Source organism: Stegostoma tigrinum, chromosome 9, assembly GCF_030684315.1.
Source record: "Stegostoma tigrinum isolate sSteTig4 chromosome 9, sSteTig4.hap1, whole genome shotgun sequence".
In the NCBI taxonomy this organism is placed as follows: Eukaryota; Metazoa; Chordata; class Chondrichthyes; order Orectolobiformes; family Stegostomatidae; genus Stegostoma; species Stegostoma tigrinum.
Genome location: NC_081362.1, coordinates 74376023 through 74401148, shown reverse-complemented (window position 1 = coordinate 74401148; position 25126 = coordinate 74376023). Strand labels below are relative to the sequence as shown.

The 25126-nt window shown below is 41.0% G+C and overlaps 1 protein-coding gene across 4 annotated transcripts in view; it reads right to left on the bottom strand.

Annotated features, from left to right (window-relative positions):
• Positions 1–25126, bottom strand: part of LOC125454947 (CAP-Gly domain-containing linker protein 4-like) — a 265594-nt gene that overhangs the window by 26535 nt on the left and 213933 nt on the right. The window lies entirely within an intron of this gene.

The window sequence follows — 25126 nt, the reverse complement described above, 5'->3', positions numbered from 1 at the left end:
CAACAAGTTGAAATCTTTTGACATAATTTGCAAAAATCCAATTGACTTTAAGAGAATAAGAACCAATGAAATTGATCTTGCTTAGTGCCAAACTACGATGAAAGAAAATATTTTTAAACTTCGTTTAAAGTCATTCTAACTTATTCTGAGAAAGGGCGAGACTGACCTACTGCATTGGTTTCATTAAAATCATATAACACAGAAGGAAGCAATTCACCCATCATGACTATGTTGACTCTTTACACTTTCTCTCTCTTTCCCTTGGTGCCTTTCTAAAGATACTATCAAATTTGCTTCCAACAGCATTTTGGGCAGCGGATTCCAGATCATAATAAGTTAAAAAAAATGTCATCCCTGGTTCTGTTGCAAACCATCTGAAATCTAAACCCTCTGGTTAGTGATCCTTCTACCAATAGAACCAATTTATTTTTCTTTGCTCTATTGATTTTTCATCTCATGAAGCCTTCAGTCAAATCTCCTTTGTGTTAAAGGGAAAAATATCCCAATGTCTTCAGTCTTTCCACATAACTTACTATTATAGTTTCGTTCTAATGTCCTTACTGGTGAAGCTTCTCATCTCCGATATCCCTCAATTGAAGCATTTCAACATCTTTACCAAATCCTCAACATCATTTGTAATTTCCGGTGCACCAAAAAAAAGAGAACTGAGCTCCAGAGGTGAGGAGACAGTGACTGTCCTTGACATCAATGCAGTTATTTAAGCAAATGGCATCAAGGACCCCTCGCCAAACTAAAGTCAATGGAAATCAGAGAGAAAGCTCCCTGCTGTCAATACCTAGCACAAAGGAAGATGGTTGCGGTTATTGAAAGCAACTGCAGGAGTTCTTCAGGATAATGTTCTAGGCCCAATCATCATAGCAACTTTAGCAATGACTCTCCTTCCAACATAGAGTCAGATATGGGAATGTCTGCTGATGATTTGATGATTTTGCACAGTTTTGCGACATTTGCAACTTGTTACAGACTGCAGTGGTCTCCTTGGGTTGATTTTTGAAACACAAGTGTTAGTCAATGACCGTCTCCAACAAGACAGAATCAAACCACCACACCTTTACATTCAATCCTATTGCATCACCATGACTGAAGCCCACACCATTAACATCCCTAGATTATCATTGACTAGAAACTGAACTGGACCAGACATAATGGCTACAAGAACAGGTTAAAGGCCTGTGGAATTCTGCAGTAACTCAACTACAGTTGATCCATTGCCTGACCACTATATACAAAGCTTAAGATAATAAAGTGTGAAGCTGGATGAACACAGCAGGCCAAGCAGCATCTCAGGAGCACAAAAGCTGACATTTCGGGCCTAGACCCTTCATCAGAGAGGGGGATGGGGTGAGGGTTCTGGAATAAATAGGGAGAGAGGGGGAGGCAGACCGAAGATGGACAGAAAACAAGATAGGTAGAGAGGAGAGTATAGGTGGGGAGGTAGGGAGGGGATAGGTCAGTCCAGGGAAGATGGACAGGTCAAGGAGGCGGGATGAGGTGGTAGGTAGGAAATGGATGTGCGGCTTGAGGTGGGAGGAAGGGATGGGTGAGAGGAAGAACAGGTTAGGGAAGCAGAGACAGGCTGGGCTGGTTTTGGGACGCAGTGGGGGGAGGGGACGAGCTGGGCTGGTTTCGTGATGCAGTGGGGGGAGGGGAAGAACTGGGCTGGTTTTGGGATGCAGTAGGGGAAGGGGAGATTTTGAAGCTTGTGAAGTCCACATTGATACCATTGGGCTGCAGGGTTCCCAAGCAGAGTATGAGTTGCTGTTCCTGCAACCTTCAGGTGGCATCATTGTGGCACTGCACGAGGCCCATGATGGACATGTCGTCTGAGAAATGGGAGGGGGAGTTGAAATGGTCCGCGACTGGGAAGTCCAGTTGTTTGCTGCAAACCGAGCGGAGGTGTTCTGCAAAGCAGTCCCCAAGCCTCCGCTTGGTTTCCCCAATGTAGAGGTAGCCACACCGGGTGCAATGGATACAATATACCACACTAGCAGACAAGGCTTAAGTTGAGCGTGTAGAGGAATACTCTCCATTTTTTTGGATGAAGCAGCTCCTACAAAGCTCAATATGCTTGACACCAACCATGAAAAAGCAGCTCGCTTAACTGGCACCCCATCTACTACTTTCAACATTTGTTCCCTTCACCGCTTACACAAAGTGGCAGCAGTGTGTACAAGATAAATTGCTGTAACTCATCAAGGTTCCTCAGTTTCCACTTGCCTCAAAATTCACTATCAACATCCTGAGAGGCAGCATTGAGCAGAAAGTGAACTGTAATGACCATATAAATACTAGGGTTACAAGAGCAGTAGGAGGCCAGGAAACCTGCAGCCAGTAATCCACCTCCTGATTTCACAAAACCTGTCCATCATCTACAAGACACAGGTCAGGATTGTGATGAAATACTGCCTACTTGCTTGGATGAGTATAGTTCCAAAAACAATCAAGAATTTTAATACCTTCCAGGATAAATCAGCCTGCTTAATTAGCACCACGTCCACAAACATTCACTCCCTGAGCCCTATACACAGTAGCTGTGTGTGTAACATCCACAAGGTGCACTGCAGAAAATCACAATGGCTGCTCTAACAGCCCTTCCAAAACCATGACTCTACCATTCTGATGGACCAAGGCAGATGCGTGGGAATTCCACCGCTTGCAGGATCCGTTTGAAGCCGTACACTATCATGACTTATAGAGTCACAGGGTCATGTAGCATTGAAACAGACCCTTCAGTTCAACTATTGCATGCCAACTAAGCTTCCCAAACTAAACTAGTCCCACTTGCCTGCACTTGGCTCAAAATCCTGGAATTCTCTTCCTAATAGTGCTGCAGATGCCCCTCCACCCCACACAGTGCAGTCCAATGCTATTATCGGACAGCTCATACGACTTAGAACATAGAACAATACAGCGCAGAACAGGCCCTTCGGCCCTCGATGTTGCACCGACCTGTGAACTAATCTAAGCCCCTCCCCCTACACTATCCCATCATCATCCATATGCTTATCCAAGGACTGTTTAAATGCCCCTAATGTGGCTGAGTTAACTACATTGGCAGGCAGGGCATTCCACGCCCTTACCACTCTCTGAGTAAAGAACCTGCCTCTGACATCTGTCTTAAATCTATCACCCCTCAATTTGTAGCTATGCCCCCTTGTATAACCTGACATCATCATCCTCGAAAAAAGACTCTCACTGTCCGCCCTATCTAATCCTCTGATCATCTTGTATGTCTCTATTAAAGCCACAGTTACCAATGGTGGATGAAATGTGAAGAGAATACACAAGAGACCAAGTCAGAATTATGGAGCATACAGGGAAAGTGTCAATAGGCAGAGAAAATTGCAAGAATATGAAAGGGTGAGGCTATGGAAGGAATAAAGAATAAATCTAATAAGTTAAAATTGAGAAATCAGAGCTAACATAGGACAGGCATATAGGGCTGCTTTGTAGATGAGACTTTGTATTCAATGGATAGTCAGCAATGAAATGAGCCTATGGAAAGTGGAGAATGGAAGGACAACCTTGAAAATATTGAACAAGTTGTTTAGATGACAAAAACACATACAAGATCTCAAAGGCCAATGGACTGAAGTAGAGGTAGGGGCACTCAATGCTACTGTGCTAGAAATATGAGCTGTTTGTAACAAGATGAGTTAAGGCCTTCTTAGCTGAGTTCGAGATTGTTGTTGATGTTGTCAACAGCCTGCATCAGCTTGACACAGTATGCAGAGCAGTACAGAATTAGAGATGATGGTACGGAACTTTTCCAGGAAATGAAGACAATGGTCAAATTTTCAAAAAATGGATGGCAACATGGATGCTGTAGATATGTCCAGAAAGGTGGTTCAGAGATAGAATCAACTATTGCATGCCAACCAAGCTTCCCAAACTAAATTAGTCCCACTTGCCTGCACTTGGCTCAAAATCCTGGAATTCTCTTCCTAATAGTGCTGCACTCTCAAAATCCTGGAATTCTCTTCCCAATAGTGCTGCAGAAGCCCCTCCACCCCACACAGTGCAGAGGCAGAATCTTTGTCTGTGAGCACAGTTTCACAAGAAAGAACCAAACTAAATGAGGAAAACTGTAACTGATTAGAAGCATGTCTATGCTTATTTTGAATTAACAATTTCAATATAGTAGAATGATTTAAATTTCAACTTGACAAGAAATTTGAACGTGTAACAATATTATTCAATATTTCAAATTTAGAACAATTAATCACTAAAAAGGAGAGTTTCATGAATTTGCAGAACTAGGACTTGAATTTCTACAGCAATCCTCCTCATTTCCCTAGTGCTTTTTTGTAGAATATCGGTGGAAACCCCCAAAAAAAAATCTAAAAATGCTAATTATGCTCTTTTTTCTGTCTCAAATTTCATCCACTGAGATTCTACTTTTCTTTGTTTATGTATTTTAGCTTGCAATTTTTAATTTTATGGTTTTAGGCGGTTGCTCAAAATCAATTACATTAGTGTCTGCATCTCTGCCTTGGTCTCCTTTCTTTCCAAAGGAACAAAGATGTAGTAGCATTGCTTGGTATTATAAGTGGGAGAGGTGTAGAGGAACAAATCTGCAAGGAACTTAAAGAGGAATGGTAGTTAAGAACTATGAAGTATCCAAAGTAAGAATCATTAAGTGGGCAAGAGTCAACTTCTATGGGGCCAGATAGACTGGAATGAATGTTCCCAATAAAAGCTGTAGCTGAGTAATGGGCTGCCTTCAAAGATGGGATGGTTTGGACAAGGTCAATCTATACTCCCTCAGAAGAGAATCAAAGTTCAAACAAATACAGAACTTTCTGGATGAAAAAGGAGAAATTAAAATAAAGAAAAATTGTTGTTATGGCAGGTGTCAGATAGAAAATACAGCTGAGGATAAAGCTGAATATATAAAGTCAGAAGAGAGGTAAAAAAAAATCAAATGTGAGAGGCAAAGAGGGATTATGAAGAGTGACTAGCAGGTAACATAAAAGAGAATTCCAATGTCTTCAACAGGCACACAAATAGAGTCATAAAAGGAGGAGTAAAGCCGATTGAGTAGGGAAAAGGGGATTTCTACATGCAAGCACGTCTGAGGTATTAAATTGATATTTTATATCTGCCTTTACCTATGAGGCAGATGCTATCCAGATCATGGGGACTAAGGGGGAAATTCGATGACTAGACTGACTTAAAATCGATGAGGGGGTGGCGCTTGTTAAGCTATCAGTACTTAAATTTGCCAGGCACAGGGACTGGATGTGATGCATCCAGGAAGTGCGAATGATAACCTGAATAGACATAGGTTAGGGGAAAAAGGCAAGAAAATGGCACCAAGCTTTAATGCTCTTTTGGACAGCTGGTGTAAACAGGATGGGCCTAAAACCTTCTTCTGCAGTATAGAGTTTTGTGGTTCTGTAATTCACTCAAAAACATTCAAGCCCAATGACTCCCACAGCTACCGACAGTACTCCTCCTCTCACCCACCTTCCTGCAAGAATGCCATCCCCTACTCCCAATTCCTCTGATCTGCCGCATCTGCTCCCAAGATGGGGAGTTCCACTCCCGAACATCCTAGACTGCTAATTTCCCCCGAATGAGTTGAAAATGCTCTTGACCGCATCTCTTGCATTTCCCACACCTCCGCCCCCACATGCGTTCTCGTGCACTCCCCGCAACAAAAACAAATACATAATCTCCCTTGTCCTCAAATATCACTCCACTAACCGCTGTATTCAATGTATCATTCTCCGCCACTTCCATCACCTGCAATCTGACCACACAACCAAGAATATATTTCCCTCCCCAATCCCATCTGCCTTCCATAGGGACTGCTCTCTAAACGATTCCCTCGTCGCACCACACTTCCCGCTAGCCCCACCACCCACAGCACCTTCCCGTGAAACATCCATTTTCCTGCTCCTCTCATGCTGCCCGGCCTGCTACGCTCCTCCAGCTCCACACTGTGCTATCTTTGACTCCAGCATTGGCAGTTCTTACTACCTCAGGCATTTTCTCCAATCCAAACCGAAGTTAGGGCAAGGGATGAGGAGGCAAAGCACCTGCTGCCAAGGCCTCTTCCCCCAACCCATCTTCCTACCCCACTCTGTGGAAATTTTACTATTTAGTGTTTAGAAAAAATAGAAAATTTGTTAATCTGTTGTGTCATTTAAACTTTGAAGTTACCTTCAACCTTCCATCTATAACTTGTTGATGAATTAGTCTAAATTTATATTTTAATTGCAGTAAAAATGTGCTATTTACATATTTTTTAAGAAAAAAATATTATTAACTAAGCCTCCATCCGATGGCATTATTTCACTATGGCACACACAGACTTCGGTTTATGAAATTTATGCATTCTGAAATTTCATAGAGAAGGGAGGATTGGTTAGTTAATCTGATGTTGTAGTGAAGAAGGTTATCTAAGATTACAAAGGGATCTTGATCAATTGGACTGATGGACTGAGGAATAGCAGACAGAGCTGAATTTCAATAAATCCATTTTCTAAAGCGAACGAGCGCAGGACTTAAACAGTTAATGGTAGGGCCCTGGATAGTGTTATCAAACAGAGAAACCTAGGGGTTCAGGTATATTACTCTTTGAAAGTTGTGTCACAGATAGACAGGGTGGTTATGAAGGCATTTAGCATGCTTGCCTTCACTGCTCAGACCACTGAGTACAGGTATTGAGACATTATGTTGAGGTTGTACAGAACTTTGGTGAGCCACTTTTGGAAAACTGTGTCCAGTTCTGGTTGCCCTGCTTTCAGAAGAATATTATTAAATTGGAGAGGGTTCAGAAAATATTTACTAGAATGTTGCCAGGACTGGAGGGTTTGAGTTATAAGGAGAGGCTGGATAGGCCGGGATTCTTTTCACTGGAGCATAGGAAGTTGAGGGATGACCTTATAGAAATTTATAAAATCATGAAGGGCAAAGATAAGGTGAATAGCAGAAATTTTTCCCTGGGATGGAGGATTTCAAAACTTGAGGGTATATTTTTAAGGAGAGAGGAAGAAGAAGATTTAAAATGGACCTGAGGGGCACCATTTTCACACAGAGTGAAAACTGACAGAACTGTGGATGCTGTAAATCAGAAACAAAAACAGAAATTGTTGGAAAATCTCAGCAAGTCTTGCAGCACCTGTGGAGAGAAATCAGAATTAACATTTCGGGTCAAGTGAGCCTTCCTCTGAACTGATGGTAGCTAGGAAAATGTTGGTTTATATACAGAAGATAGTGTGGGCGGTAGGGGAAAGAAGTAAATGTAAAGAAGTAAAGTAAATAATCCAGGATGAAGGGTCTAGGCCCGAAATGTCAGCTTTTGTGCTCCTGGGATGCTGCTTGGCTGCTGTGTTCATCCAGCTCCACACTTTGTTATCTCTTATTCCAGGTGTAGTAATGCTTTCCCTGTACTTCACTCAACCTAGTCTACTGCAGTCACTGCTTGCAATGCGGCCTACACTAGATTGGGGAAATGCAGCGTAGATTGGATGACCACTTTGCAGAACACTGACATTCTATCAGCAAAAAAGACCCTGAGCTTCCACTTCAACACACCACCCTGTTCCTGGTCAACATCTTTGTCTTAGCCTTGTGTTCCAGTGAAGTTCAATGCAAGCTAGAAGGAGAGCACCTCATTTTCCGCTTAGCGACCCTATAGCCTTCTGAACTCAATATCGAGTTGAACAACTTTAGGCCTTAAGCTCCCCCTGTCCTTACCCTAATCCCGACACACCAGGCCTTGTTATCACGTAGTCTGCTATTACACACCCATGGTTAGCCACTAACAGTTCCCATTAATAACTATTCATTCTCCTGGCTGGATTGTTATCCACTGCTTTGTCCAACTGTTCTCTCTCTTTAGGCTCTATCTCCACCTATCATTTAATCCTCACCCTCTTCCTCCACCCTATCTTCTGCATATAAATCAATATTTTCTTAGTTACCATCAGCTCTGAGAAAGGGACATTGTCCCAAAACGTTAACTCTGATTTCTCTCTACACATGCTGCCAGACTTGCAGAGCTTTTCCAATGTGTGGAATGAACTTCCTGAGGAAGTGGTGGATGTGGGCACAATGACGTTTAAAAGGTAGTTGGAAAAGTACATGAATTAGAAAGATTTGGGACGATATGGGCTAGGAGCAGGCAGGTGAGAGTAGTTTAGTTCAGAATTATGTTCAACATGGACTGGTTGGACTAAACGGTCTGTTTCAGTGCTGTATGATTCTACAACTCAATAACTGCCTCTTATGGAACCTGATTGATTTTATTTGTTATTGACTAGAATTGAAATTTGACAACACACAACATGTAACTGTTCCCTATGACCTCTACAGTACATTTGATGAAAATAAATTTTATCTTGCTTCCCACACTCCCACTTGTTTTTCAGACCGATGTGTTCAATTTAAAAATAGTTTGCAAATATTCATGCAAGAGTGCCAATGAAGCATATCTCACATTGAACTATTATGGATTTTCCTAATCTAAACAAATGGAAAGACTGTGTCTTTACATTTTTCCATTGTTTTATTGTGGAATGAAAAGAATGATTTTTGAAAACCAAGGATTATTGAGGAATTGCTGGACTTTTTGAAAGCAAGTAACCAGACACTCATTGTAATTTTTGTTGTTTACACAGCTGTGCTTGAAGCAGAAGTAGATAGCCTGCAGATGATCTGGAGCCAAAGGGCATGTATAAATTGAGATTCAGCCTGCAACAAGTAGCGGATTGGTCTGTGGGATAGTTATTAACTATTGATGACAAAGGTCTTCAACAACTATGTGAAAGGCTTCCAGGTAGCTGGACAACTTGGGCTGTGAATTAAATGGTGAGAAGCCATCATATCTCCACAGGCTTAGAAGACGCCTCAGTTACATAGAACATAGAACATTACAGCACAGTACAGGCCCATCGGCCCTCGATGTTGTGCCGACCTGCCATACCAATCTGAAGCCCATCTAACCTACACTATTCCATGTACGTCCAATGACAACTTAAACGTACTTAAAGTTGGCGAATCTACTACCATCGCAGGCAAAGTGTTCCATACCCTTATTATTCGCTGAGTAAAGAAGCTACCTCTGACATCCGTCCTATATCTTTCACCCCTCAATTTAAAGCTATGCCCCCTCGTGCTTGCCGTCACCATCCTAGGAAAAAGGCTCTCCCTATCCACCCTATCTAACCCTCTGATTATCTGACATGTCTCAATTAAGTCACCTCTCAACCTTCTTCTCTCTAACGAAAACAGCCTCAAGTCCCTCAGCCTTTCCTCGTAAGACCTTCCCTCCATAACAGGCAACATCCTAGTAAATCTCCTCTGCACCCTTTCCAAAGCTTCCACATCCTTCTTATAATGCGGTGACCAGAACTATACACAATACTCCAAGTGCGGCCGCACCAGAGTTTTGTACAGCTGCAGCATAACCTCTTAGTTCCGGAACTCGATCCCTCTATTAATAAAAGCTAAAACACTGTATGCCTTCTTAACAGCCCTGTCAACCTGGGTGGCAGTTCTCTGCAGATAAAGAACTTATTCCCAAAGGAAGCCATTTTTCTATTCTTCAGCAGTTGTTGTAACCTGTGACTTTTAATTAGTAAGCCAGAGACATTTTAATAATGTGAACCATTCACCCTGTGCCTCCTGCAAACAAGTTAGGGCATTTGAAGAAGGAAGAGTGAGAAGTGGCATTCTGATCAGCATAAGAATCATCTCAGCAAATCCAGTGAACATGGACCAGTGGGTCACCTTCCCAAACTTTTTTTCCCCTCATAACACCATTGTGTTTGTTCTTCTATCTGTATTTATCAGTATACGTAACAGGGTTAGAGTTTTGATTTGTAGAGTTATATGTGGATGGTTCATAACTGTTCACCTTGGCTACAATCATACATAGTATTTGCTGTTAAGTGCAGAAACCTGATCTGTGCTTTCTGTAAATCTTGATGTAGAACAGAGGTAAACTGGGGAATCTGTGTACTTGTAAACATTTTTAACTTTCGTGATGATTCCAGGAATATTGTGGCTTGATTTTCAGTGTGCTAACCCAGTGAAGCATAAAAACATTTTAACTAACAATAGTTTTCCAATAGTTAAGCTTGCATGATTAACAATTAACAGAGCAACTCCAAACTCCTACTAAATTTTAAGTAATAATTAATAGTTCTTTCCAAGGAAATATGCAATGCTCATTAACTGAAGACACTTCTTGGCAAACAGCCTATTGCTATGCTAATAAGATAGCATGGTAAACCAAATTCAACGCTGATTGCTGAACAAAAAACACAATCATCTATATAGATTTGAGATTTTGGGGTAAGTTACCCAGAAAACAGCATTGTTTAAAACTGAAAGTGATGAAGCAGGATAATTTATATAAGAACTTTTACTGACAGAGGGTTTGCAATTCAGGATATGCATTTTCACTTCCATGATTTCACCACTCAACTCAGCAAGACACGTACAACTAACTGACTGCATGCTCAGTAAGGGATCCAATAAGGCCAGTACATATTACAGTTAGCCTCTACGTTTTAAAGGCAGACTGTCTAGCTTAAAGGGAAGCTGCATTAAATCAATGGAGGCTACTGTGGATAGTCAATGTTGTAAATGGGAAGAAAAGTGGATCACCAGAACAGAGAAAAAGATCTGCATTTCACCAATTGGTCACTAAAGGCCTTAATGAGGAAAGTCCACAAGGAATAGAAAAGTCACGTTTCCGCAGGTAAATGGAAGACCCTTAAGGATCACTCTTAGAAAGGAGTTCAGGAAGATCAACTGGCCCTGAGAACTTGTCAGTAGTGTTGGAATACATTAACTGTTCACATGAGGATAATTATGGCATCCCCACTCCCATACTGCCTTCCCTTCAATACCTCAGTGTACTCCTGAATCATGTCTAATATTTAATTACTCTAGCATACCCTTAAATGTCTTCCAAAAATGCCAGATTCACACTCATATTTCACTGCCTCAAATTATACCTACAACCAAATAGCTATGACAGAGCTGTATCCAATACAGGACAACACAATCACATGTACTGCTCTCTCGCATAGGATAAGGCTGCCCACAATGTTAGAGAGCAATGGAGAAAATGCAAGGACCTAGTTTAATTCTGGTCTGCACTTAATGGGGGAATACGCTGCTCTGCATCATACAGCCAGCTACAGTAGAGCCTTTGACATGCAGTTTCATCAAGAACATTCAGAATTACATCACTTACAGTCATATTCATCTTTCATGAGTCCCACCTTACTGTCATCTGACATGAATCAAGATGGTATTAACAAGGATTTACATTTATATGCACAAGATTCCAATTATGTCCTCATTTTTATGTTTACAATAAGCAAGAACGGTCGCTCAGCCAGGCACAGGAGGAAGAGAGGACACCAAATTACAAAGGACATTTTTAACTTATAATTCCAAAATGCATTTTTAAAACAGTATTGATACACCAAAAATGGTTCTGATAATAAACAAAATTGCTCAAAAGAAGAGATGCCTATGGAATACCACACTGACAGATGTGAAAGGAACTTTAAACAACAGGTGTTCAAAGTGGGGTGGGACTTGCACAAGAGGCAAATCGAAACAGACTGATCTGTGATTTTTTTGCAACTGCTCATGTTCATGCCTCCATCAGCAAATGTCCTTTCTGGTCTCCTATTCGCTCCATTCTTCCTTTTATCACCCTTCCATTTTTTTTGCAGGTTATAGAAATATTTTTCTGCATTAGGTAAGGATTCTGCTAGGGTTTAAATGAGGATATCAAAGAGTGGCATACCACAGAATACTGGTGCAGGTGCACACCAAGATGCTTGATGCATTGAAAGCCTACCAGGCAACGTTCTGGGACAAACAAGGAGCATATAGAAAATGCTCCAATATGCAGAGGAATATTATGCGGAGCTTGAAGCCAACATTTCCAGCATGGTAATAGTGGACATCTCCACGGCAGCACCAACTGATCTATCCACAATGCAGTATCTGGTGGCACTGTCTTAGTTTCCCCTGCAGCACAAGATCAAGCCTAATGACTTAGTGTTAAAAGGAAATCTCAACTCATTTGATTCGTGCTTGCTTCTGTGCAAGCTCAAATTTCTGCTTCTAAGATATTAGATCTCTGTGCTCAAAAGGTTATGTAGTCCCTCACAGCAGTCCAGCAATCTGTTCTCCAACACATTAGTAGGATTGTTGGGGTGCTGTTCAAGGGAAGTGGCATTGGTCCAGAAGATGCATTGCAAACTTTCCCTAATGTTCCTCAACAGCCTTGGCACTGCACAATCCATGCTACAACTGTTGTAAGTACAGCTGATGTCACTTTTGACCTTCAGCACTTCCCTAGTATGAGCACTGGCACTGCTTTGAGCCCAAACTTCACAACTGCTGCCTGATATGTATCTAATAATATCTCAGGAGAAAATGATACAATTGCAAAAGAAGGCAGAATAATACCATCTTTAAAAGTTGTAAAGAAAGACAGAAAGGCATCAAAGCAATTTCAGACCTCCAGGAATGAAAATAATCAGTGGTTAACTGTTGGCACAGTAAGTAACAAGGGACTCATCTTTTAAAAAGCTCACCATCTGCCACTGCATTTCAATGATTCTCAGTGAAGAAATGTTTGGGATCAGGTTGTGATGACGATTTGACAATTTACATTTGCCAGTATTCATTTGATTAAAGCAAACAAAACAAACAGGGTTGCACTGTATTTCATTGTTTTATAATATAATTTCAAGAATTGAATAGGAAAGCTAATTACCCATTCTACAGCATGATATGAAACATTTAAAGCTTTTTAATGACTGAAATCTAAAGGTTCACTTCCAATTGTTATTTCAGGTACATATATGTTTTGATGGTGGTGTTACAGTACAAAATTATGTAACCCACATCACTTTTGATCCAAAACCAATCCCACTCCAATCTCAGTCAGAGAGCTTTAGTATGCAAAAGACAGTTGCGTGTGCTCTCATTGTGAAAACAAAATCCAGGTAATTGTGGATTCTTTCTGTGAAGCATTTAGAAAAGAGGTTTTCTCACTAAACACTCAGAAAACAACCTTCTAACAAGATCCCACAGCAAGACATCTGCCCATCAATGAAGATAACAATGGGATTAGGGAAAATATGGACAATTTTCCATAATTTGAAAGTGTCCTCTCAATGAAAGTAGACATAGACAACAAAATGCAGCCAATTCCCCAGCTCAGCCTTCAGGTAACTGAGGAAAAGAATATTTGAAGACCAGGATCCAAAATCAGAAATAAATGTCATGTTTTACTGGGCAGCAGTGATCCCCACACTCTGAAATGCTTAGAAAGAGACTTGAATAATCTAAAGTCAGTATCCCAAAGCACTGGAGAAGTATCAGCAGTGATGTCTTCATAAAATTCTCTAGATCTAATGCCAAGGAAGGAGGTCAATAGCAACATCCTGTCCCAAGTCAACTTGCCCAACATGAGGGATTAAATCACTTAAAACCAGCTCTGATGGGTGGGCTATGTTGTTTATATGCTTGACTCCAGAAGCAGCTTCTTCCAACGAGGATGACTGCAACATTTTAGAAATGTCCTCAAAGCATACTTGAATATATCAAATGTTCTAGCACATTCATGGCAGAACCTGGTTTGTGACTGACCAAAAATGGAGCAAGCTCATTTGGAAAGGCTAAACACATTGAGGAACTTCATCAGAAGTCTGCAGAACTGAAATCATGAAGTGAAGAAGTGCCAGAGAGGGACAGCACAAATCTCCAAACAACCCATCAACTCAACCACTCAAGATCACTGCCCAGCATTTGAAAAATCTGCCAATACTGCTTGAAACTTATCAACTACCTTAGAGCCTGAATGGAATCAAGTCATCTTCAATTCTGATAAACTGTCTAGGATAAAAATGAAGAAGCAGAAAACAATACAAGTCATTTAAAGTTCTTAAGCTGTGAGCAAATCAATGTTCAAAATTTGCAGTTGAAAGGAAAAATTCAGGAAAAAACATGGACAAGTCTGCATGAAAATCCTTTGTTTTAAAAATAAATATGAATACTGTCTAGCCCATAAACTGAGAATGTTTTTGAATGTCATTGTCACAATAACAGCATCTAAGTGGATATCAATCTTTTCTAAGCATTTAGTAACTAATTCCTGTCTGATTAGAACAAATACGATCACATGAGGAGGGATCAAATAACTCCCTCATTAATCTTAGATAACTCAGTGTGGAGCTGGAGGAACACAGTATAGGACGGGAGAAACACGGCAGGCCAGCCAGCATCAGAGGAGCAGGAATGTTGATGTTTTGGGTCAGAACCCTTCTTCAGGAAAAAAATCCTCCCTCATTAATCTTTCTTCATTTTATCACAACAGGTTTTCTTTCATTTGACAAGGATGTGCGGGCTAATTCAGTGAGTGCTTAACTGTTTATGTGCTGTGGTCAGCTGAACTATTAGATAAGTTTCCTTGAGGTAAGCTTATGTACGCTTCAACTTCTCTTTTTTTCTCTCTCTCTCACACACACACACACACACACACACACACACACACACACACACACACACACACACACACACACACATAATAGGCACACATTACAGATTAGGGAAAGGTAGGTGTATTTGTTGTCCTGCACATAGACATTAAAACAATAGACAGGGCCCAAATGTCTTCAAGTTGGGTGCAAAGGATCTCTGTCAGCTTCTCAGCTGCTTCCTCAATTCTGCTGAGAAAGTGTGTGCTTAAAACATAGAAATGGTTGGTTTCTCATTTGATTGCCTTCTCCAACTAGCAATGACCATGTATTTCAATTGTAATTTAGTTAGGTTAACTCTGGGAATTCTGGCCACAATGATGCCACCCGAAGGTTGCAGGAACAGCAACTCATATTCCGCTTGGGAACCCTGCAGCCTAATGGTATCAATGTGGACTTCACCAGCTTCAAAATCTCCCCTTCCCCCACCGCATCCCTAAACCAGCCCAGTTCGTCCCCTCCCCCCACTGCACCACACAACCAGCCCAGCTCTTCCCCTCCACCCACTGCATCCCAAAACCAGTCCAACCTGTCTCTGCCTCCCTAACCTTTTCTTCCTCTCACCCATCCCTTCCTCCCACCCCAAGCCGCACCCCCATCTCCTATCTACTAACCTCATCCCACCTCCTTGACCTGTCTGTCTTCCCTGGACTGACCTATCCCCTCCCCACCTCCCCACCTATACTCTCTCCACCTATCTTCTTTTCTCTCCATCTTCGGTCCGCCTCCCCCTCTCTCCCTATTTATTCCAGAACCCTCACCCCATCCCCCTCTCTCATGAAGGGTCTAGGCCCGAAACGTCAGCTTTTGTGCTCCTGAGATGCTGCTTGGCCTGCTGTGTTCATCCAGCCTCACATTTTATTATACAGCTAGGGAAATGATGGTTTTATATAGAAGATGGGGTTGGGGTGTGGGAGTGGGTTGGGGGGGTGTGGTGTGGTGTGGAAGAATACACAAGAAGTGGAGATAGAACCCAAAGAGAGATAAAAATAGGCAGACAGGCAAAGAGTGGTTGAAGATCTGTCTGGAGGAATGAATAACTGCTCATGAGGACTCTAAGTGGCTGACAATGGGTAGTGTGTGGTAGCAGCCCATGTGATGACAAGGCCTGGTGCGTGCAGGGATAGGAGAAAGCATGGGTAAATGTGCTCAAGCTCTAAAATTGTTACACTCAGTCTTAAATCTAGAAGGCTGCAGGATTCCCAAGACCAAAATGAAGTGCTGTTTTTCCAGCTTACTCTGCAACAAACCTGTGACAGGGATGTTGGCCAGAGAACATAGTGGTGTGTTGAAGTGGCATGCATCTGGAAGTTCAGGGACCCCAGAATCGTTTTTGACAGGGCCCGCAGCTGGGTCTGACTCATCGCCCACATTTCTGCCTTGACATGTACTCATTCCTCCCACAACAGCGATGAGGGCCCCTTGGTCCACAAACGATCATCATACCAGCATCCACATCAATAGAATCATTTGCCACTATTTCTGCCACCTTCATTGGGATGACACCAGCAGACACATATTCCCCACTCCTCCCTTGTCAAATTTCCGCAAGGATCGTTCCCTCTGGGACACCCTGGTCCATTTCTACTTCCCTCCCAGCACCCCTCCACAGCCCCCCGGCACCTTACCCTGCAGTTGCAGAACATGTAACATCTGCCTATTTACGTCCTCCCTCCTCAGTATCCTAGGGCACAAACATACTTTCCAGGTGAAGCAACACTTGATCTGCATTTCACTCAATCTAGCCTACTGCATTCCCTGCTCACAATGTGGTCTCCTGTACATTGGGGAAATGAAGTGCAGACTGGATGATCACTTCGCGGACCACCTACACAAAAAGGACCCTGAGCTTCCAGTTGCTGACCACTTCAACACAACACCATGTTCCAGGGCCAAGATTTCTATCTCAGACTTGCTGCAGTGCTCCAGCGAAGCTCAGCACAAGCTGGAAAAACAACACCTCAGTTTCCAAGATAACACGGTGTGAAGCTGGATGAACTCAGCAGGCCAAGCAGCATTAGAGAAGCAGGAAAGTTTGACGTTTCGGGTTGAGACCCTTCTTTAACCCAAAACGTCAAACTTTCCTGCTCCTCTGATGCTGCTTAGCCTGTTGCATTCATCCAGCTTCACACAGTGTTATCTCAGATTCTCCATCATCGGCAGTTCCTACTATCTCTGTAACAATTTTAACGTCAGTTTCCACTTGGGAGCCCTGCAGCCTTCTGGATTTAATATCAAGTTCAACAATTTTAGGGCTAGAGCACATTTCCCAATGCCTTCTCCGACCCCCACACACCAGGCCTTGTCATCACATGGGCTGCTACCATTGTCAGCCACTAATAAGTCTCCATTAGCAGCCATTCACTCCTCAAGACTAACCTGTAGCCACTCCTTTGTTTATCAAACTGTTTTACTTTTTCTTTGGGCTCTGTCTCCAACTATTGTTTACCCTCCCCCCTACCCCATCTTCTGTATAAAAACCATTCCTTTCCTAGCTCTCATCAGTTCTAAAGAAGAGTCATGGGGCCCAAATTGTTAACATTAATTTCTCTCCACTGATGCTGCCAGGGCCGCTGAGATTTGCCATCATAGAGTCATAGAGATATACATACAGCACAGAAACAGACCATTCAAGTCCAACTCATCCATGACGATGAGGTATCCAAAATAAATCCAGTCTAATTTGCTAGAATTTGGCCTATATACCTCCAGACCCTTTCTATTCATATACCCATTCAAAAGCCTTTAAATGTTGTGATTGTACCAGCCTCCACCATTTCCACTGGCAGCTCATTCCACACATGCACCACCTTCTATGTGAAAAGTATGCCATTTTGGTCCCTTTTAACTCTTTCCCCTGTCAACTTTAACCTTTTTTTAGGTTTTGGAGTCCCCACCACAGGAAAAAAACCTTGCCTATTCACCTGATCCATGTCCCTCATGATTTTATACACCTCTATAAGGTCACCTTTGACGCTTCAGGAAAATAGCCGCAGCCTAGTCAGCCTCTCCCTCCAACCATGACAACATCCTTGTTAATCTGTCTGAATTCTTTCAAGTTTCACAACATCTTTCCTATAGCAGGGAGACCAGAATTGCACACAGTATTCTAAAAGTGGCCTAACCAATGTCCCATATAGCCACAACATGGCCTCCCAACTCCAATACTCAATGCACTGGTCAATAAAGGCAAACATACCAAGTGCCTTCTTCACTATCCTGTCCACCTATGACTCCACTTTCAAGGAACGATGAACGTGCACTCCAGGGTCTTTTTATTCAGCAATACTTCCCTGGACCTTACCATTAAGCGTATAAGTCCTGCCCTGATTTGCCCTTCAAAAATACAGCACCTCACATTTATCTAAATTATCTAAACTCCATCAAACACTCCTCGGCCCATTGGCCAATCTGACCAAGATCAATTTCCGTCTTAGTTAAAAAGCATCATTATTCGGCAAATAAACACTTCCGAATGAGAACAGGAAATATTGTCTCCAAATCAAACGTAAATAGTTTAAGAGAAATCTTACAAACAAAAATTAGTAAGGAATCAGATGATATTAAGAATACTATCGTGAGTATTTTGAATTTTAGACAAATTAGAGATACTTAGAATTGTACACAACTTATAACACAAAAACAGGCAATTTGTTCTGCGTCTCTATTGAGAACCAATTTGACACTGCTCTCAATTTACTTCATCTAGACTCATTGACATATTTATCGTTATTAAATTCCTTCATGTATTTATCTAGATACAGAAACCTTCATTTTTCAGAAAAATAAACAAAATAATAAACAGTATTAACACTGCCACAAAGAAAAGGCAAAGAAAAAGCTATAAACACGTCAGTCTCCAAAGAGTCCTTCAAAACAATAACTATCCTTTAACATATTCAGAACAATTGCAATTGGCATTTAGGGTAGAAGAAATATTCTGAATGATTAGCTTGAACAGGTTTTTGTCTGAGAGGAAGATCTTGAACCATCATGATTTGTAATTTTTAAAAGCCCTTTATATTCTTGCAATCAGCAAGTTAATTATTTTTAATGACTTTTTTTACTATTCCTTTACTCTTTTTGAGTCCTAATTATTCTTCTGTTCCTTTTCCTGTCTTAGCATATGTTCCTCCTCATTGTTTCTCTTGTCAAAAAAATAGATCATTTTCTGAATTCACTTTTTTCATTTTTCACTGCAATACAAACAACTATCATGCCAATTTTCCAGTCACCAATATTAACAAAAGCATACCTGGCATATATTAGGAAATGGAGGAGGGATAACTACCTTGTAGAAACCATGCACAGATTATGCCTTTATAATAGAAAGTCCATATCATGAAAACTAATCTGCCCATTCATTTTTCACATGCTAGCTAATAGACTGTATATTGTAAGTATTTCCCATTCATATTTGACTATTAAAAGATGCTATCAGTGTTAAATTGAAAAACAATTCTGGTATGCAATATAACTTGTTTTACATGTTCCAATTACAGAATGTGTATCCGGACTTTTCTGACAAAACGTACAACTTTGGGCTCCACTGTCATTTGGTGTCATTTTCATATGTCTCTCTGTGCCTTGGAATTCTTCCGTCATCTCGGTTTAAGCAATACATTTTGTATACTGCTTTTATATTTTTCATGCCAAAGTAGACAACTTCAAATTTTCCCATAATATAGTCCAAGTTCAGATTTTGCCCACTCAACCAACTTACCTATATCTGTTTGCAACACCAGTATGCCTTCTTCACAGTGTTGGAGTCATTTGTAAATTCAGCTACCAGGACTCTGTTCCCCTCATCTAAGTTATTGATGTGATTTGTAAAAGCTCGAGGTCCTAAAACTGCAAGCATGGACTCATCATTTCCTGTCAGTTGGACATAGACCTGTTTGTGCATGCTGTCTCTTTTCTACCACATCCGCAAACATTCACTCACTCCAGCATTGACGCACAGTAGCAGCATTGTGTCACATCTACACAATGTAGAACAGGAATTCACCAAGGCTCCTCAGACAACACCCTGCAAATCAACCACCACAATGATCTATAAAGTCTATGACAGCAGATACATGGAGGTTCCACCAACTGCAATTTCCCCTCCAAGCCACTCACCATCCAGACTTTGAAATCTATTTCCATTCCTTTCTGTCACTGGGTCAAAATCCTGGAACTCCCTCCCAAATGGCATTGTGAGTGTCCCTACACAAATAGCAAATGGACTGAAGGCAGCTCGCCACCATCTTCTCAACAACAACTAGGGATGAGCAAATATACTGGCTCAGCCAGTGAAACCTGCATCTTAAGAAGTAATTTTTAAAAGCTGTTTCCAGGTTTCATCAAATTGTGGCTGTTTTCTTACACTGCGTATTTCAAGGCTGAGGCTCAAACTGTAACTGTCTGATTCTATTAGAAATTATTAAGCCAAAACAAAACAAAGCTACCTCCTTTAAACTATCTCAATAGCAACGTAGGATGTCCCAGGTAGAACTCTGAACAAATTTACTTAACATTCCAAAAGATCCCTTTGATTTTTGAGGCCCCATAAATAATTTATATGTCGGAATTGGGACAACTGCAATCTCAACAGATGTACTAGTTCCATTATGAAGCTAAGGTAAGACCAGTTCTTTATCCTTTCCTCATTTCCAACTTTGACCTTACTGAAAAACACAGACCACATTTTGAATTGCAATATATTAGGTTAGTTTATAGCTTCCCAAAGACGAAGTGCTTCTAGTATCCTACATTTAAGAACTCCAAATCCCCAACTACAAGTTAATTTCTCAAATCTATGAATCATGAAATTAGACATTCTTACAACTTCAGCTGAAAACAAATTATCATTATGACAACAGCACAATACCTTTTACAGCACCACCAGTTTTGCAGTAATTTACAAACTGTACGAGCAAGCCATAGGACAACACAATTTATTTTAGCACATCAGCCATATAAACAAACAGCCAAAGTGAGCCTCCAATCCAGGGCTCTGGGGAAGTCAGAGTTTCAAAATACAGTTTCAAAATTGAGTAGCATGATACAGTAAAGAAACAGAAATCCTACTTCAGGTATGGCAGGCAATGGCAAAATTAGAAGTGTATTAATTAAATTGGAAGAGATAAATAATGAATGGCCGAATAAAGTATCAGCGCTGAGGGACAGGTTACAGGGTATGGCTGAAATAAGAGTTCTATATACAAATGCATTGAGGGTAAAGAATAAATTAAATGAGCTGCAGGTACAAATTCAAATTGGAGATTATGATACAGAAGTCATTACTGAGGCATGGCTGTAGGATGGATGGGATCAGGAACTAAATATACCAGGTTATAAGGTTTACAGGATGGACAGGGAAAATGGCAGAGGAAATGGAATAGCCTTACTGATGAGAAACAAAATTATTTTAATGATGAGGGAGGATAAAATTATGGGAAAGCATTCAGTGACGACTGGATAGATGGAACTGAGGGATAGTAAAGAATCTAAAACTGCAATAGGTGCTGTGTAGAGACCTCCTGACAGCAGCTCTGAAGTGCTAGATTGTATAAATTCAGAAAGTAGGTAAGGATGTAGCAAAACCAGAGTGGAATTAATAGGAGATATTAACTTTAACATGGATTCGGAGAGGCCAACAAGCACTTGTCAGAAAGGCAGTGAATTTCTGGAATGTGTCCAAGAAAGTTTCCTGTAGCAATATGTCATGAATGCACAGGGGGACAAGTAATATTTAATTTAGTAACAAGTAATTAGTAACTTCATTGTACATGAGCATTTATCAAATAGAGATCATAACAGGATTGAGTTGAGCGTAACTCTTGAAAGCAAACAACATGAATTAGCTACTAGAGCTTTAGGTTTAGGTAAGGCTTTTTTAACAAGATGAGACAGAGACTGCCCACAGTAAATGGGGAAAATCTGCTAATGGGTAAAACAACTGAAACATTAAGCACAATATAAATCCAGTTTGTACCTCTGAGAGGGAAAAGGTCCACTTCATAGGAAAAATAACAGCTTTGGACAAGTAAAGAGATAAGGGACAGCATAAAACTAAGACAGTTTACAAAAATGCAAAAAAGGCAATTTCTGTTGAATGGGAAAGATACAAAGACCAGCAAAGGGCCAAAAAGCAGTATATTAAAGCTACTAAAAGAAACTATGCGAGGAAACGTGCCAGGGACATCAAAATCAAGAAGAAATTTCATATTTACATAAAGGGAAAGTAAGTGATCGGGAGCAATGTTGGTCCTCTAAAGACTGAAAATGGGGATTGTCAATGACTGCAGGGAAATGGCAGACATGTTGAATAATTACTTGGTCTCAGTATTTACGGTAGAAAAGGAGGATAGCTCGCTGGGCATCCCAAAGACATTAACAGTGGATCAGGAATGAGGAATGATTAAAATTAATGTAATTAAAACATCAGTAATGAGGAAATTAATGGAACTAAAGAGTTACAAATCCCCAGGACCTGATGTTTTCCATCTGAAGAATTAAAGGAAGGAAGGGAGCACATTGTAAATTGTAGACAGTGTAGATGATAAAATTACAAAATTACATAGGTCATAAAATTAGAAAGGGATATTGATAGACTAAATAAATGGGCAAAACTGTGGGAGATGGAGTTCAATATTAGCATACAGGAGGTTATCCATTTTGAACACAAAAACGACAGATCAGGGAACTTTCTAGATGGTCTGAAATCAAAACAGTGGATGTCCAAGCAGACTTTTAGGTTTAGGTACATAGATCTTTAAATTGTCATGAACAGATGCAAAAAATAATCAAGAAAGTTAATGGAAGGTGGCCTTTGTATCCAGAGGACTGGAGTACAAAGACACAGAAGTTATGCTGCAGTTATACAAAACCCTAGTTAGACAAGACTTAGAGTATTGTGAGCAAATCTGGGCTTCTCACCTTAGGAAGGAGATTTTGGCCTTAGAGGGAATATGATGCAGGTTTACAAAAATGGTACCTGGACTTCAGGCGTTAAGTAATGAGGGGAAATTAGACAAATTATGCCTTTACTCTCTGGAATTTAGTTTTCCATTGTTGCCAGTCATTTAAAGAATAGAAGCACAACCCGACCAGAGGGTAACATGTCGAGAATGTCTCTGTGCCAAGGGTATCTCACTTCCAGAATGGCACTAAATGGAATCTACCTCCATTTCCTCTACCATAGTTGTAAATATGTCCAACAGCAGATGCCATCGCATCAGGAATGTTGCTTGGTGGATCACATAAGTGTTTCTGATGTGTATAATATTGACCTATTAAACAATAAAATATTGAAGATTTGTTGTTCTCAGGCAGGCTTGTGTGTTCCCATTTCATCATGACTAGATGCAGGAAAATGGGAAGTACCAAAGCGATCAATATTCAGGGAAGAAGTATGGTAGATGTAATCTTCTTGAACCTTCAGGAGTTTACGTCATTGGAAGGTTGTTGACTTTTGCTATATACGGAAGTCTACTCTTACTCAGGTAAAACAGACTCTGTCTCCAAATGTCCTACAGACTTGAGCCTCCAGAAAATTAACAAACAATGTGTGCACCATCTCATAAGCATTCAACAGCTGTATGTTCACGAAGCATGGAATGGCTTTGCTGTTTTCTTTCAGTTTTCTCCAGAATCTTGACATACCCCTCTCTGAGCAGCTATGCTGCTCCAGCACTTCTCCTTCCTCAAGATCACAACCTCTCTGGAGGGTCATGTAATGCAGGGATCAACAGACAACCACAATGCTCAAGAAACTTGAGGGTCTGTACTGGAAGATGCCAGTCAACCAACCAAGGTACCTGAGCCTTAACAGTAGGAAGCTTATGCCTTGCTCAGTGATGATCCTTGTGCTCAGGCAGTATCAGTTAGCATCTCAGCATCTGGCAGGGTCATTAACTCCCCCTTACAAAGGGTAAGCCTTATCAGCTAACAGCCATCAGTAAATCTTCAAAGATTTGTGCAGAGATACCACACCTGTGACTGCTGGGGTAAAGGTATAATAGCTATATCCAGGAAAGAGATAATGGGAACTGCAGATGCTGGAGATTCCAAGATAATAAAATGTGAGGCTGGATGAACACAGCAGGCCAAACAGCATCTCAGGAGCACAAAAGCTGACGTTTCGGGCCTAGACCCTTCATCAGATATTGGCCATAAAATGTTTCCTGTAATCACTCAGCAGCTTATATTTAGGAATAGAATGTTTGCTTTTGAAGAATCTTCCTGGCGGGTCAATTGAAGTCTGATCAATGGATAAAAATTAATGATTACTGCACTTTACGAATGTAAATCCCATATTATTTTTAACTTGAGTGCTCAATACACCTTGAATTCATTTTGCTTGAAAACAGTATTCCTTATTATGATGCAAATGATGTGCTACTGTCTGCAAGGTAACAAAGACATCTGCTACTGGAAAGAGCTGGTTGCAAGATAGTGCAAGGCCACTTTAACTTATGCAACATAGGAAGATCATAGCAACAGTTCCAATGAACCTTAAGATATCTGTCAATGAGGGTACTTAAGAAAGCAATCAACTGCCTGGATTGGCACAGCGTTCTGGGGCCTGAGGCTATGCCAATGACAGCGCATCTTCTCTATCTTCATTAGACCCCAGGCTGAGGTTTTTGGTTCAACTGACTTCCTGCTTTGTGTTCTTCAGACCTGCACCCCTGATGCCTAGAATCTCTGTCAGGAGATACTGTTCCTTAGCAATCTCAGAGAAACGTGATCCCTTTTTGTCTTGTATAGGAAAATGTACAGTCTTCCTGATGGGCCTGGGACACGTAAATAGCGGGACCGATCTGACATTAGCCATAATGCCCTCAACCTACCCAAAATGCCTTTAGATAAGAGTGCAAAGATTAAAAAAGGTAATACTTTTCACTCAGAACAATCGAATGCCTGTGAATATAGGGCCATCTCCGAGCCTTCATTGTCAATGGCTTGCAAGGATTCTGCTCCTTAAAATGAAAAGTCAAATTTGGACTTTAATAAGCTGACAAACTTGTTAAGAGGCTTACATAGCCATTTAAATAGCTCAGGTGGGTTGCCTCTTCTAGGGTTGTTGCAGCCCTTTAAACTTTGGTTCCACACTGGGAAATCAACACGCTAATCCGAAAAGTGTGTACAAGGGACCTCCAGCCCTTCCTCTGCGCTCTCTAAATCGAATAAAACTCCTGCTTTTACCTTGCCCACGTGAAATGAATGTTTGTGGTGCTCAGTCTCAGTGGCACAAGGAATTATCATTTAAAGGGCCAGACATCCAACTTGCAAGTGAAGTGTTTTTGAATTACTTTTGCGTTGGTACTGATTTATGGCGTTGTGGAGATTTGAGCAAACGCACAGGCAGCTAAAAGAAACCATAGTTAAAACGTCAATTTCTTCTGGAGCAAAACAACTGCACATTCTCAGCACAAAGCTTCACACTACAGGAGCACAAAGCAAGTCAGATATGGAAGTCACTGAATCCTTTAGTTTCCTTCCATTAAAATAATTATATAGGACATCAGGCATTCAAAGACTTGATGACATGGTTAAAATTTTCTGCCTTAGAAAACAATTAGCTCATC